The sequence below is a fragment of the Erpetoichthys calabaricus genome, chromosome 8, assembly GCF_900747795.2.
Source record: "Erpetoichthys calabaricus chromosome 8, fErpCal1.3, whole genome shotgun sequence".
NCBI lineage: Eukaryota > Metazoa > Chordata > Cladistia > Polypteriformes > Polypteridae > Erpetoichthys > Erpetoichthys calabaricus.
In genome coordinates this window covers 4,880,242-4,897,254 of record NC_041401.2, presented here as the reverse complement: position 1 = coordinate 4,897,254, position 17,013 = coordinate 4,880,242, and the positions used below count along the sequence as shown (strand labels likewise).

General features: G+C 43.0%; 1 protein-coding gene across 1 annotated transcript in view; it reads left to right on the top strand.

Moving 5' to 3' along the window:
* znf385b (zinc finger protein 385B) overlaps window positions 1-17,013 on the top strand; it is a 426,132-nt gene that overhangs the window by 42,288 nt on the left and 366,831 nt on the right. The window lies entirely within an intron of this gene.

The following is a 17,013-nucleotide window of genomic DNA, read 5'->3' as shown; positions in this document are numbered from 1 at the left end:
GTTCGGATTCAGCGGGTTGGATTATGGATGGCTGGATGGATGGATTGTCATGTGTACAAGTACCATGAACAGTGAAATGCTTGCTTGCATGTGCCCCCGCAGACAGTGAACATAGACAAAAAGAAAACACACACAATAAATAAATGAATATAAATAAGTAAATAAATAAAACCATAGGAATAAATAGAGACAGTGGCAGAAGTATATGTGCAGGTAGCAGTGGAGGTGACACAAGGTTACTGATTGTTCATGAGTCTGATTGCAGTTGGGTAGAAACTGTTCCTGCACCTGGAGGTGTGCGTCCGAATGGACTTTAGTCGCTTCCCAGATGGGAGGAGAGTGAAAAGTGACAGTGCAGGGTGGCTAGGGGTCCCGCCTGATACGGTTCACTTTCCTGAGACAGCGTGTAGTGTGGATGTCCTGGATCACAGTGAGCTGTGTGCCCATGATCTGCTGTGCTGTGTTCACCACCCGCTGCAGAGCTCTGCAGTCCTGAACTGAGTAGTTGCTGTACCAGGATGTGATGCATCCTGTTAGCGGGCATAGCTGGAACAAGCACTCTTTCTTTAATGTACCCCCTGTGGAATATGGCCGGCAATTTCTCCTGGCCAATACCCCCAAGCCGCCAGATGGACCCCTCCCTGCAATATGGAGGTGCCCCGAATGCCAGCAGGGCATCATGGACATTGGAGTCTTTATTCACAGCCCTGCTGAACATTGTGGGGGCTGCCAGAGGACGCTGCAGGGAGGCCCAAAGACTTGTATTTTTCCTATAACCCGGAAGTACGTCCTAGTCACAGCGACAGAGGAAATGATGTACTTCCGGGATGAAGAAAAGGAGTTTTCACCTGACCTGGAAGTGTTAAGAGTCACATGGACTGAGGGACAGAAACACTTCCGGGTCAAGAAGTAGAAAAGGACGATGGGAAACCCCAGCAGATTGAGCCGAGTTGGGAGGAAGTGTGACTGAGCTGCTGGGAGGTGTGGAAGATTATTGCGAATTGTTTGATTGTGATTATTGTTATTAGTATTGATGTATTTAAGTATAGTGGAGTGGAGGTGCTTTGTGCACATTATTATTATAATAAAGTCAACATTTGGACATTTATCTGGTGTCTGGCGTCTGGTCTGAGGGTTCAAGGGAACGATAGCGCCCCCTATCTGTCACCCCCTGCGATTTTTATTTGTGGGGTGTAAGGTCTGGAGACCTAGGAGGCCATAGAGCAGTGTTTCCCAACCTCGGTCCTGTGGCCCCCCTGTAACTGCAGGTTTTTGTTCCAACCAGATTCCTAATCAGTGACAACACCTGAGAGCACTGACTTCATTTATTTATTTATTTTTCTACATTCAGAAAAGCACAGCAGCATGATTTTTACATTTATAAGACATTTAGAAATATTTCTGCTTTTGCTTTAGATTTAAATGCTTAACTCTTTTTTTGTTGATTTCATTCTATTTTGCACTTTCTCCGTGCAGTTTTCCCCCCTTCGTCGTATCTTAATAATGACAATCAAAAATGAGCTGAGCAGACAGCCAGGCGAACAACACGGAATAATCAAAGGGTGCAAGTACTTTCACATCAGACCCACTAATTAGTAAATAATGGATTAATTAAACAATTAGAACACCTAGAAAAGTAGAATGAAAATCAAGATGAAAATATTGTTAAAAAGAAAAAAAATACATTATTCCAATATAACTGCTTGGTACATGTTGATATATATATTACCAAACTTAGTTTTCTAATTTCTATATTATTCCCAAAACACAGAACTTGAGAAATAACAGTTCACTTAATTAGCCCAGGAGTCCAATTAAAAACAGAAGCTGGTTGGAACAAAAACCTGCAGCCACAGGGGGTCCCCAGGACCGAGGTTGGGAAACACTGCTATAGACAATGAGCAAGATCTTGATGTCCACCTCTTCCACTCCATCATCCTGGAAAGGAGAAGTGGTGGCTCTGAGGCTAGGGATCTGCACTCGGAATTGGAAGGTTGCCGGTTCGAATCTTGTAAATACCAAATGGGGCTATACATACAAATGTCCATCCATCCATTATCCAACCCGCTATATCCTAAATACAGGAGCCAATCCCTGCCAACACAGGGCACAAGGCAGGAAACAAACCCCGAGCAAGGTGCCGGCGCACACACCCACACACACCCGCACACCAGGGACAATTTAGAATCGCCAATGCACCTAACCTGCATGTCTTTGGACTGTGGGAGGAAACCGGAGTACCCGGAGGAAACCCAGACAGACACGGGGAGAACATTCAAACTCCACGCAGGAAAGCGAACCCGGGTCTCCTAACTGGCACCTTTCACTGCGCCACCATGCCGCCCGCATACAAACTTAAAAGGTTTAAATGAAACAGAAATATATACCTTTATTTTTACTTCCTTAACTTGTGGAGGGTGTATCCTGTAGCAAAGCCCTAAGTTTTTTCATGAAAGCCCCTTTCAATCAATAAGCCTTAAAAACAGGTGTAAAGCTAAACTTGCAGCACCGCTATTCAATTACACTTGCCTAACGCCTCTCCTAAGGGGACATACTGTGGGATCTGGGCATCAGTCAAAGCACCAATCACAGGCCCGATTAGAAAGCGGGAAGCTGTGATTTGTCATCTCCCTCCCATGTAACAATCACAGCCCGTGTTACAACGCACTATGTATGTATGTATATATGTATATATGAAGAGGATGGATGGATGGATGTATATGTGTGTGTTTATGTATATGTGTATATGTATGTAGATATGTGTATATATGTATATATATGTTTACATAACCTCTTTAACACACTACTTCTCTGCTGCGAAGCGCGGGTATTTTGCTAGTTTTACTATAAACGAGAAACAACGCTCAGGGCATTCACTGGTACTTTTAGGTGGGCTTTTAAACTTTGAACTGTCCTCTATCCAGTGATGTGCAGAATGTGTTTCTGTCTTCTACGGTTTGTTTGAAATACATTTTTGAAATCTGCTCTTTCATTTTGAATAGCCTGGTATAAACAGCATAGAAATTACGTTCCAGAGCCCGCCGCGATAGGTGAAAATCCGCGAAGTAGAAACCATATGTTTATATGGTTATTTTTCTATTGTCACGCTTGGGTCACAGATTTGCACAGGAGGTTGTAGAGAGACAGGAACGTTATTCAAACACTGCAAACAAACATTTGTCTCTTTTTCAAAAGTTTAAACTGTGCTCCATGACAAGACAGAGATGACAGTTCCGTCTCACAATTAAAAGAATGCAAACATATCTTCCTCTTCAAAGGAGTGCACGTCAGGAGCAGAGTCTGTCAGACAGAGAGAAAAGCAAACTATCAAAAACCGATAGGTGCTGTTTGGGCTTTTAAGTATGCGAAGCACCATGTGGGAAGCATGTCGCTTGACAAAGCAGCCGCAAGATAGGGAGCAACGTGAAGGTAATCTTTCAGCATTTTTAGACGAGAGTCCGTATCGTCTAGGGGTGCGAACAGCCCCCCTGCTCACACCCCCTCCGTCAGGAGCAGAGAATGTCGGCGCAAGAGAGAGAAAAGCAAACAATCAAAAATCAATAGGTGCTGTTTGAGCTTTTAAGTATGCACCGTGCGGGAAGCAAATCGTGCAACAAAGCAGCCACAAGTAAGTCCAGCAAGGAAGGGAGCAATGTGAAGGTAGTCTTTCAGCGTTTTTTGAGGAGCGGCCATATCCTCTAGGGGTGCGAACAGCCCCCCTGCTCACAATATATTTGAGGAGTTTTATTTAATACGTAATACGTGCTCTGATTGGGTAGCTTCTCAGCCATCCGCCAATAGCGTCCCTTGTATGAAATCAACTGGGCAAACCAACTGAGGAAGCATGTACCAGAAATTAAAAGACCCATTGTCCACTGAAACCCGCGAACCAGCGAAAAATCCGTGGTATATATTTAAATATGCTTACATATAAAATCCGCGATAGAGTGAAGCTGCGAAAGTCGAAGCGCGATATAGCGAGGGATTACTGTATATCCGTGTTTGATTTTACAGATCTGTTACTATTTTCTGGTTATTTCGTCATGTCGGGAAAAGTAAGACAACTTGTAAGGAGTACGGCCTGATATTAGAGCAAGAAGCCTCAGGTGATCCAAGGAATAATCTTGGTAGTGTAGTAGCCGGTCTGTGTAAGGGGTCTGCCATTACAATATATGCGTGAAAACTGAAATGAGGGGTAAAAAAAAAATAATAATTTTATTTATTTGTAGGCGCCTTTCTAAACACTCAAGGACACAGAACAATAGACAAAACACAAAAATTAAAATCAGACAGAGCAATTGTAATGAAAGAGAAAAAGCGGTCTTAAACAGATGAGTTTTAAGTATATTTGAAAAGTGAAAATGATTCAATATTTCTTAGCTCAGGTGGTATTGAGTTCCAAAGCTGGGGAGCAGAGCAACTGAATGCTTTTCCCCCCATAGTGGTAAGACGGACGAAGGGGACAGTCAAGTGGATGGAGGAAGAGGATCTGAGGGTACGGGAGGGAATGGCAACATGGAGGAGGTCAGACAGATATGGAGGGGCAAGGTTGTGCAGAGCCTTAAAAGTTAACAGAAGAATTTTGAATTGAATGCAGAACTGAACTGGAAGCCAATGAAGCTGCTGCAAACTGGGAGAGATATGGTGAGTAGAGGGGGTTCTAGTAATGATGAGGGTGGGCAGCTGAATTCTGGACCAGTTGAAGCTTATAAAGAGATTTGCGAGAAAGACCAAAGAAAAGGGAATTACAATAATCCAGACGAGAAGTGACAAGGCTATGACCGAGGATAGCAGTGGTTTGGGGAGTGACGGAGGGGCAAATACGATTAACGAGACGCCAATGGAACTGTGCAGGCCGGGAGATGTTATTGATGTGGGACTGACAGGATGAAGTACTGTCAAGGATGACGCCTGTGAGGAAGGGGAGACAGAGGAATTATCAATAACACATGAAAAATGATCAGTTTTGGATAATGTTGATTTTGTACCGATTCCGGTTAAGCGAATGCGGGCGTGACTGGTCGCCGCTGCTCTCCGGTAACTTTTTTTCTTTAACTTACAATCTAATGAACTAAGCAGCTGTTTTCATTTTCATTTCGGTCACATTTATTAGCTGAGTTTTATTTTTCAATCATTTAAAGCCAGACTGATTTCTAGCTTGACTGCTGATTTGGTGGTGTACGGACTATTTTTCGGTCTGTCCCTGCCTTGAGACTTACCTGGCTTTGTTCTCCGGACATCCGAGTTATCTCCGCCTTCGCTTAACCTGTGGACCGGTAGGATATATACTTGGTTCGTGTTTGTTTGGTCCCTCCTGTCGCTCGCTATCCAACCTGCGATGGGCCTGCTTCAGTACTCGGCTGCCGAGCTCCTTCGACTCCACTTTCACCTGAACGAGCCTCCGCTGACTGGCCTATATCTCCACCCAGACATCGTATTCCTCCCCTGTCGGAGATACATCTACCGTGGGTCCCGCTGGAGAATCCAAGCTGACAGTTCGAAAGTAATAAGCTCCATCTAGTCCAGTTCTCGATGTCCTCCACGTAATTTAGGCAGAGTCGCTGACCACAGTGTATTAGCCAGCCTAGCCTGGTCGGCTAACACTGTTGTTAAGTGCAATAACGTCGTTGTCAACTTTGGTCTGCTGAACATCCGCTCACTCACGAGCAAGGCGCCTCTCATCTACGATCTCCTCACTGATCGTAAGTTTGACTTTTTCTGTCTAACTGAGACATGGCAATAACCTCATGACTTTTCCCAACTTAACTTAATCAGACAACTCGTTCAGCTCAAGAAAAAGGCAAATGAGAACGGCACAAGTTGTCCATGGGTAAGGATTCAAGTCGAGATTCGAGTGAACACCATGGCGGAGTGGTGGCTCTGAGGCACTGCCCTGGGGTTTGTTTACATCTCTCAACCCCGTAGCTCTGGCCGAGGTGGAGGTCTCGTGTTAATGTATCGTGAGAAATGAAAAGTCCTGCCTTTGTCTGTTCCTGCCTTCAATTCTTTTGAATCTCTTGTGTGTCAATTAAATGGACTTATTCCTACTATTATTGCAACTGTTTACCGGCCCCCTAAACCAAATAAATGATAAAAAAAAAATACAGGCAGAGGTCGGTGCCAAAAACATTAAAGGCAAGAGTTTAGTTTAAAAGAAGTGCACAAGGCAAATAAGGTTTAGAAATGAAGAGTTTTAGGTAAGGAAGTGACCTTTTCATCCTGTCGTGTTATTCCCAAAACTTCCCGACTTCTGAGGATGTGCCCTAGCAGCGGGATGACAAAATGTTGGAGGCCAATACAATGCAAATAATAAAGAATCAAAGCTAAGGGCAGCAGAATCAAGACGTTAATTAACAGATTTGAATTCCAGGGTTAGTAAACTTCCGAAGCAACATGGTAAATGAAGAAGAATGATAAAGCAAAGCCCCCCAAATAAAATGATCAAAAATCCATTGCCGAACACAAACTGAATCATCACCACGTCATTACTCTGATTGAATCATTAGTGCACAATTAATAATAATAATATTTCTTTGCATTTATATAGCGCTTTTCTCACTACTCAAAGCGCTCAGCAATATCAAGTTAAAGGTCTTACTCAAGGGCCCAACAGAGCAGAGTCCCTATTGGCATTTACGGGATTTGAACCGGCAACCTTCTGATTGCCAGTGCAGATCCCTAGCCTCAGAGCCACCACTCCGCCATTGTGTTCACTCGAATCTCGACTTGAATCCTTACCCATGGACAACTTGTGCCGTTCTCATTTGCCTTTTTCTTGAGCTGAACGAGTTGTCTGATTCTCTCCGTCGCGGACTCTGGCGACTTCAAGGTGGTCACCACAACTTGCTCGAGTCTCATTCCCCTTTGTCTCTAAAGGGCACTGGGTTGTTGCAGTTCAGTTAAAGTTCCCCTCATTTTTGAACATTTCTACATGGGTCCCGTCCGCCCCCATATGCGTAATAATATCCTTACAGATTGGGTCCAACCCTGGTGGGAAATCAAATAAATTGATTTACTTAAACAGGTAGTTCCTAAGAATTGAATCATCTAGCTAAGGATCTGCGCTCGTATCTGGGAGGCTGCTGGTTCAAATCCTGTGACTGCCAGAAGGGATCCTACTGCATTGGGCCCTTGAGCAATGGTATTAGCCTGAAAATTGCCCCGGGGAGGGCTGTATAATGGCTTACCCTGCACTCTGACCCACCATGCAAGGTCATGCAAAAAGACAAATTCCCCTTGGGCATTCAAAAAGTATATGAAATCAAAATAATACTGCCCATCCCAACCATGCAAGATACTGTAGCTGAAAAATGAGACCCGTAAAACTGCACTGTGTCCGATTTAATAATAATAATAATAATTCATTTCATTGGTACAGTGCTATTTTTGGTACTCAAAGTGCTTTTCATAGTGAGTGGGGATGTGATTGTAGCCATTTTAGTTCCTGTATGCTCACCACATTTTAGCTATTATGTTGTAAATGGGTGAGAGAGAATGCCAATTAGAGAAAGGGGTTGATTAGGAGGCCATGATGACTTAGGCTGTGGTTGGAAATTTAGCCTGGACATCGGGTACACCCTTCTCTTTATGAAGGGATCTTTAATGACCTTCCAAAGAACGATACCATTTTTACTGCACAGTGTCCTTGTCACAGCACTGGTGGCATTGGGATCCACATTCAGATCACAGGGTAAGTGCCCTCTGCTGGCCTCACCAACACCTCTTCCAGCAGCAACCCAAACTTTTCCTAAATGGTCTCACATCCAAGTACTGGCTTAGCTTCAGGTGGCTGACCTGTTCTGACCTGTTGCTCTGACGTCACATGTGATGAAGACCATGGAGAGGCTGCTGCTTCACCACCTGAGGCCACTGGTTCAACACGCCCTCGACCCTCTGCAGTTTGCATATCAGGAGAAGGTGGGAGCGGAGGATGCCATCATCTACATGCTACACCGATCCCTTTCCCACTTGAACAGAGGCAGTGGTGCTGTAACAATTATGTTTCTGGACTTCCCTAGCGCCTTCAACACAATCCAACCTCTGCTCCTTAGGGACAAGCTGACAGAGATGGGAGTAGATTCATACCTGATGGCATGGATCATGGACTATCTTACAGACAGACCTCAGTATGTGTGTCTCAGGAACTGCAGGTCTGACATTGTGGTCAGCAACACAGGAGCGCCGCAGGGGACTGTACTTTCTCCGGTCCTGTTCAGCCTATATACATCAGACTTCCAATACAACTCGGAGTCCTGCCAAGTGCAAAAGTTCGCTGACGACACTGCTATCGTGGGCTGCATCAGGAATGGGCTGGAGGAGGAGTACAGGGACCTAATCAATGACTTTGTTAAATGGTGCGACTCAAACCACCTACACCTGAACACCAGCAAAACCAAGGAGCTGGTGGTGGATTTTAGGAGGACCAGGCCCCTCATGGATCCCGTGATCATCAGAGGTGACTGTGTGCAGAGGGTGCAGACCTATAAATACCTGGGAGTGCAGCTGGATGATAAATTGGACTGGACTGCCAATACTGATGCTCTGTGCAAGAGAGGACAGAGCCGACTATACTTCCTTAGAAGGCTGGCGTCCGTCAACATCTGCAATAAGATGCTGCAGATGTTCTATCAGACAGTTGTGGCGAGCACCCTCTTCTACACAGTGGTGTGCTGGGGAGGCAGCATTAAGAAGAGGGACGCCTCACGCCTGGACAAACTGGTGAGACAGGCAGGCTCTATTGTAGATAGATAGATAGATAGATAGATACTTTATTGTAGGCACGGAGCTGGACAGTTTGACATCTGTGGTAGAGCGACGGGCGCTGAGCAGACTCCTGTCAATCATGGAGAATCCACTGAACAGGATCATCTCCAGACAGAGGAGCAGCTTCAGCGACAGACTGCTGTCACCGTCCTGCTCCACTGACAAACTGAGGAGATCGTTCCTCCAACACACTACGCGACTCTTCAATTCCACCCGGGGGTGTAAACGTTAACATTATACAAAGTTATTGTCAGTTTTTACCTGCATTTTTATTACTCTTTAATTTAATACTGTATTATGTATCAGTATGCTACTGCTGGAGTTTGAGAATCCCCTGCTTCTCCGAAACCCCCTTTTAAATGGTGATACAATAGGAAACAAATAGTTGGTTTTTTTTTTTTTACCTCCTCTTTGCTCGATCAGCTGCTCGGCTTGCTTGCCGTGCCGTGTGATCTGCATCTGGCGTGGTGCTTCGAACATTTAAAAGCCTCTACAGCAGCTGTCTTTGTCATCTACTCTTTGTCTTTTATTTCCGGTCCCAGGCGTGGTTAAATGTCTTGGCACAAAGACTTGTCTCGCGGGACGTGAGTTCTTGATATTTTAGTTTATAATTTAAAAACGGAATAAGAATCTGAAAATCTAACAACATCACATTAAAGTTCGATAAATTCTGAAAAGGATGATACCAAACATACAGTATATATGTAGATTTTAAAATAAGCCAGATTTAAAGTGTGACAAAAAACGTGACATAAAATCGTTGCACAAAATTGTTGTACTTTTAGGCTTAGGATTTTATATATATATATAGAGAGTAGATTATTATAAAAGTAAAGTTGAATAAATCGGACTCTGCAGCTGCATGAATAAAAGGTAATGTACCACTTCGGGTTAGCAGAAATAGCCCAAAAGTTGACAGAAATCTAAGTTTGTACCTAATACTTGTATGCAAAATTTGGTTGACCGAAGTGAAAGCGTACTCAAGTTATCGTGTTTACACACACACACACATAATTCCATTTTTGGACTCTGAGGTCTAAAACATCGAGACTTATGAAAATCTCGAAATTGAATTTTTGGATGATTTCAGTACTTTCCCTAAGAAAAAGTAAATCAGACTCAGGGAGGTGTAAAACATTGAGATTTATCAAAACCTTGAAATTTAATTTTTGGATGATTACAATACTTTCCTTGTACTTCGTATACGAGAAAGTAAGACAATCAAAACCCTGTAATGAAACCTTTCTCCAGGCTTCACAGGGTAAGCAGGCTAACAACTGCTGCAGAATTTGACATTTATCCAACTGAGAGGATAACGTATCAAATGGCCGTCGCCATATTTATAGCAAAACTTCCACAAACGTCACCGCTGCACCAGTCACATTAACAATGAAAGTAAATCCCAAAGTGCCCTTTAAAGATGTGTAATGCCCACCCATTTTGTTTTTTTTAATTGACACCACCACAGGTAGTACAGAACGGGGGTGCCTAGCGGGTCGGCCCCCACGTGTGAAATTAACTGTTCCTTGTTTGCTGGGCTTTTGTTTCATTTCTGGTTTTTTTTTTTTGTGATCCCACTGTAGATGAGCAGACCCCACCTTTGAGAAAGCAGGCGAAGTGCAAGTCCAGTGTTTAGTGTTTTGGGTAGCCCTGGGCACTCACCTGACTGCCCATATGGTTAATCCAGCCCTGACCGGATTGTGTCAGTCCTTGAACCGAGTGAATCCATCCGTCTGTGTGTGCCTTAGTGAGTTCACTGTGTATTGTAAAATAAATACGGAGCAATTTCAGAGGTAGTCGGGATACAGAGAGAGATGGAGGTTTGATCACAGCACTTCACTGTATGTTCACTTCCTGGCAGTGGGGGGGGGCGGGGGTCTTTGACTTCTTCTCCCTGGGTTGTTCAAAGGTATTTTTCGGGGGCACAGGCAGGTTAAGTGACTCGCTCAGGGTCACACTGCGAATTACAGACAGGAGAGTCCAGTGCCTTAGCTGCTCCACCACACTGCTTGCTGCTCTAAATCCACTACTGCCTGCAATCCTTGACTGCGAGATCCTTCACTACGCTAAAGATAAATCCATGGACAAATGTTTATCTACAGCATGGCTTATTTTTCACTGCCAGCAACAAATAAGGCTGTCGCTTGACTGTTTAATTAGCCTACTTAACACAAGCCGGATGTGATCAACGGGGTTCGGGTACAGGCCGAAGCACCACGTCTTTAGCTTGATGCGCTGAAGAGGAGGCTGCGGTGTTTTAAAGGAGATTAAAGGATTGTGTCTGTGATGTTTGCAGGCTTTCCTAAAAAAAACTCTCAGACTTTCACAGGGTGACAGGGTTGTGGATTTATATCACCATTTTGTGGTTTTTGTGTCTTTGCTGCTGGGAATTTCAACAAAGAGAAAGAAGCACTTGTTATCATGTGGGTGAAGAGCAGTCACCATGACTTAGGAGCATTAAGTCTGTAAGAAGAATAAAAATACAATGAAGTAAAAAAAAAAGAAAATGACCTTTCCTGGCTTGCATGATCTTCTTTTTTTTTTCAGCTGCTCCCGTTCAGTGGTCGTCACAGTGGATCATCCGTCTCCATCTCTCCCTGTCTTTTTCATCATTTTCTGCCACACCGACTGCTTTCATTTCCTCCTTCACCACATTCACAAACCTCCTCTTTGGCCTTCTTTGGCATTCTTTTCCCGATGTACTCGTCATCTCTCCGCTGCTCATGTCCAAACCAACGTAATCTCACCTCTCTCACTTGGTCTCCAAACTGTTGTACCCGTGTTGTCCCTCTAATGTACTCATTCCTAATCCTGTCTACCCTCGTTAGTCCAAGCGAAAATCGTGGCATCTTCAACTCCACCATTTCCAGCTCTGCCTCCTGTCAGTGCCACCATCTCCAAGCCATAAAAAACATAGCTGGTCTCCCTTCCATTTTAAAGACCTTCCCTTTCACTCTTTGCTCTCAATCAAGCACAGCGTAACTGTGGTCAAAGTAAGTGAGTGTCACTTTCAACTGTGAAGAGAAGACATGGAGCTGCGGGTTTGATAGCAATTGTGGCTGACGGCCAGAACGCCCTGAGTATTTTCAAGACCCTTTCTCCCCCGGACCAACAGAGGGCATCCCCCTTGGTTTCCAGTGGGGCCATGGGTCAGTCTTCTCCAGCCATTCCACCCTGCGTGCACTCTCTTCTTCGCCTCTCTTCCACACTCCCCATTGCTCTGTACTGTTGATCCCAAGTATTTAAACTCTTCCACCTTCACCAACTCTACTCCCTGCATCCTCACCATTCCACCGACCTCCCTCTCATTCACACACATGTATTCTGTCTTGGTGGTCCTACTGACCTTCATTCCTGTACTCTCTAGAGCAGGGGTCTCCAACACGTCGCTTGCAAGCTACTGGTAGCTTGTAACCCCTTTCCAAGTAGCTTGCCAAAGAGTTAACGAATTCTACATAAATTTGAAAACTTCATTAGTCAAATTAGGGCTGGGCGATCTTTCTAAAAAATCACATCACGATCCTTTTAACACAAAATCACGATCCACAATCTGAATTGCAATCTCTCTTTTCACTGTAGGCATACACTGAAGAGAATATCCGGACTCAAACTCATCAGGACCTAAGTGACACTTTATTTTAAATATCAAACAAAGTTGAATTCAATTGTTCTCTCGTTCGCTAGCTAAGTGGAGTTAAGGACCACCAAAGCTGGCGAGTGAGTGAGGAAGGCCCCTCCCTTCGGCCCCCTGCGCATTTCTTGGATTCATGCAAATAAATCGGTACGGCAAGTGAACTCTGATACATAGAGAAATGAGAGAAGTCGCAAAATCAACTGGAATGTTCAAGTAAATTATAGAAAAAAACCCCGATCTAAATCCGTTTAGTTCTCTCGTTTAATGCGGACAGACAGACAGACATAGAAACATTGGATTTTATATATTATATATTAGTAAACCTTCAAACTAATGTGCAGATAAAGTCTCAACAGCATTCTCAGCATTTCTGGAGCTTAGCAGAGCCAGATAACTAGACAAATCTTCACCAAGCAGCTCTGAGAATGTCTAGTTTTGTTTGGGTCTCCATCCCTCTGTGAGTCTGACATGAATGTCATGAAATCAAAGTTGAGAACAAGACTGACAGACGAACACTGAAATGACTCCTTAAGAGTGAACCTGAGTGGCTCCACTCCACCAGACACCTCAGTGCCAGTCATCTGACTAACTAAACAACACATCACACATGTGACTGGACCTGTGAATAAAGTGACACAGTGACATGGAACACAATGACAAATGAATACGTCATATCGGTGTATTTGGAATTGCATTGTTTGGTTTTGACAACATTCATGTTTTAATTCAATAGTGTGAGATACAGTGGTGTGAAAAACTATTTGCCCCCTTCCTGATTTCTTATTCTTTTGCATGTTTGTCACACAAAATGTTTCTGATCATCAAACACATTTAACCATTAGTCAAATATAACACAAGTAAACACAAAATGCAGTTTGTAAATGGTGGTTTTTATTATTTAGGGAGAAAAAAAAATCCAAACCTACATGGCCTTGTGTGAAAAAGTAATTGCCCCCTGAACCTAATAACTGGTTGGGCCACTCTTAGCAGCAATAACTGCAATCAAGCGTTTGCGATAACTTGCAATGAGTCTTTTACAGCGCTCTGGAGAAATTTTGGCCCACTCATCTTTGCAAAATTGTTGTAATTCAGCTTTATTTGAGGGGTTTCTAGCATGAACCGCCTTTTTAAGGTCATGCCTTGTTCCATGTTTTTGCCATTTGTGGATAATGGCTCTCACTGTGGTTCGCTGGAGTCCCAAAGCTTTAGAAATGGCTTTATAACGTTTACCAGACTGATAGATCTCAATTACTTCTGTTCTCATTTGTTCCTGAATTTCTTTGGATCTTGGCATGATGTCTAGCTTTTGAGGTGCTTTTGGTCTACTTCTCTGTGTCAGGCAGCTCCTATTTAAGTGATTTCTTGATTGAAACAGGTGTGGCAGTAATCAGGCCTGGGGGTGGCTACGGAAATTGAACTCAGGTGTAATACACCACAGTTAGGTTATTTTTTAACAAGGGGGCAATTACTTTTTCACACAGGGCCATATAGGTTTGGATTTTTTATCTCCCTAAATAATAAAAATCATCATTTAAAAACTGCATTTTGTGTTTACTTGTGTTATATTTGACTAATGGTTAAATGTGTTTGATGATCAGAAACATTTTGTGTGACAAACATGCAAAAGAATAAGAAATCAGGAAGGGGGCAAATAGTTTTTCACACCACTGTACACTAGAAAATGCATACAGACATACAAAATGAACTTGCAGGTGAACTGAATATTTTTTTTGTGATGTTTTAATACAAAATGTGAGTTGTGGACACCAACACTTCGTAAATGTTAAGGCAAAACAAGCTTATTCAGTTTGTTTGGGTTGAGAGAAAAAAAAATCCAAACCTACATGGCCCTGTGTGAAAAAGTAATTGCCCCCTGAACCTAATAACTGGTTGGGCCACCCTTAGCAGCAATAACTGCAATCAAGCGTTTGCGATAACTTGCAATGAGTCTTTTACAGCGCTCTGGAGGAATTTTGGCCCACTCATCTTTGCAAAATTGTTGTAATTCAGCTTTATTTGAGGGTTTTCTAGCATGAACCGCCTTTTTAAGGTCATGCCATAGCATCTCAATTGGATTCAGGTCAGGACTTTGACTAGGCCACTCCAAAGTCTTCATTTTGTTTTTCTTCAGCCATTCAGAGGTGGATTTGCTGGTGTGTTTTGGGTCATTGTCCTGTTGCAGCACCCAAGATCGCTTCAGCTTGAGTTGACGAACAGATGGCCGGACATTCTCCTTCAGGATTTTTTGGTAGACAGTAGAATTCATGGTTCCATCTATCACAGCAAGCCTTCCAGGTCCTGAAGCAGCAAAACAACCCCAGACCATCACACTACCACCACCATATTTTACTGTTGGTATGATGTTCTTTTTCTGAAATGCTGTGTTCCTTTTACGCCAGATGTAACGGGACATTTGCCTTCCAAAAAGTTCAACTTTTTGACTCATCAGTCCACAAGGTATTTTCCCAAAAGTCTTGGCAATCATTGAGATGTTTCTTAGCAAAACTGAGACGAGCCCTAATGTTATTTTTGCTTAACAGTGGTTTGCGTCTTGGAAATCTGCCATGCAGGCCGTTTTTGCCCAGTCTCTTTCTTATGGTGGAGTCGTGAACACTGACCTTAATTGAGGCAAGTGAGGCCTGCAGTTCTTTAGACGTTGTCCTGGGGTCTTTTGTGACCTCTCGGATGAGTCGTCTCTGCGCTCTTGGGGTAATTTTGGTCGGCCGGCCACTCCTGGGAAGGTTCACCACTGTTCCATGTTTTTGCCATTTGTGGATAATGGCTCTCACTGTGGTTCGCTGGAGTCCCAAAGCTTTAGAAATGGCTTTATAACCTTTACCAGACTGATAGATCTCAATTACTTCTGTTCTCATTTGTTCCTGAATTTCTTTGGATCTTGGCATGATGTCTAGCTTTTGAGGTGCTTTTGGTCTACTTCTCTGTGTCAGGCAGCTCCTATTTAAGTGATTTCTTGATTAAAACAGGTGTGGCAGTAATCAGGCCTGGGGGTGGCTACGGAAATTGAACTCAGGTGTGATACACCACAGTTAGGTTATTTTTTAACAAGGGGGCAATTACTTTTTCACACAGGGCCATGTAGGTTTGGATTTTTTTTCTCCCTAAATAATAAAAACCATCATTTAAAAACTGCATTTTGTGTTTACTTGTGTTATATTTGACTAATGGTTAAATGTGTTTGATGATCAGAAACATTTTGTGTGACAAACATGCAAAAGAATAAGAAATCAGGAAGGGGGCAAATAGTTTTTCACACCACTGTACACTAGAAAATGCATACAGACATACAAAATGAACTTGCAGGTGAACTGAATATTTTTTTTGTGATGTTTTAATACAAAATGTGAGTTGTGGACACCAACACTTCGTAAATGTTAAGGCAAAACAAGCTTATTCAGTTTGTTTGGGTTGAACTAAGCTATAAGAAGAAACGTTAGAAAACGTGAGGAGCTCTCGCCATTTTCATTTTGTCAAAGTAGCTGTCAGGGGAAAAAAGGTTGGAGACCCCTAGACTAGATGGACACCACACTACAGCTGCTGCTGCAGGCCACCAGTCAGCATCACAATGCCCCCTTCCACTAGAAGCACTTTGTAGACAAAGTCAACATGAACAACAACAACAACATGTGGTCTGAATGTGGATCCCAGCACAGTGTTGGGGACACTGATCTGTAAAAATGGGGTCTGCCCTTCAGATGAGACATAAAACCGAGGTCCTGACTCTGTGGTCATTAAAGACCCCTGGACATCCTTCATAAAGAGTAGGGTGTATCTCGATGTCCTGGTTAAATTGCCCACCATGGCCTAGTCATTCTGGCCCCCTAATCATCCCCTGTCTCCAACTGGTTAACTGTCTCTCACCCTTTCAACACCTAACAGCTCATGTGTGGCCAGCATATTGGTACAAAAATGTCTGCCATCACATCATTCAGGTGGTTGAAATGGCACCCCACTCACTGAAACGCTTTTAAGTAGCATGATAAGTAGCTATATAAATGTAAAGACGCCTTTAAGAAATACAATACAACAACAACATTTATTTCTATAGCACATTTTCATACAAACAATGTAACTCAAAGTGCTTTACATGATGAAGAAAGAGAAAAAAATTAAAATAAAAAAATAAATGGGTTATTATTATTATTATTATTTATTTCTATAGCACATTTACATGCAAATAATGTATGTGCAAGTCCATGAAGTTGTCATTATGCTAGTGCTGGTGGCCTGCTTCCAGCTGAGAGGTGGGCCAATCGGCCCTGCAGTGTTCAAATCACATTTTATTTGTTATATACAAATTATACACACGAGTACAATATGAAGTGAAAAGCTTAGAACTGCAGTGACTGTACCTTAAAGAAAAATATAAAACAACATTTATTTCTGTAGCACATTTTCATTCAAAGAATTTAGCTCAAAGTTCTTGACAAGATGTAAATGAGAAAGTTACAAGAAAGAGTATCATCCTTATAAATTCTTTGCATTTATATAGCGCTTTTTCACACTACTCAAAGCACTCAGCAATTGCAGGTTAAGGACCTTGCTGAAGGGCCCAACAGAGCAGAGTCCCGTTTTGGCATTTACGGGGGATTCAAACC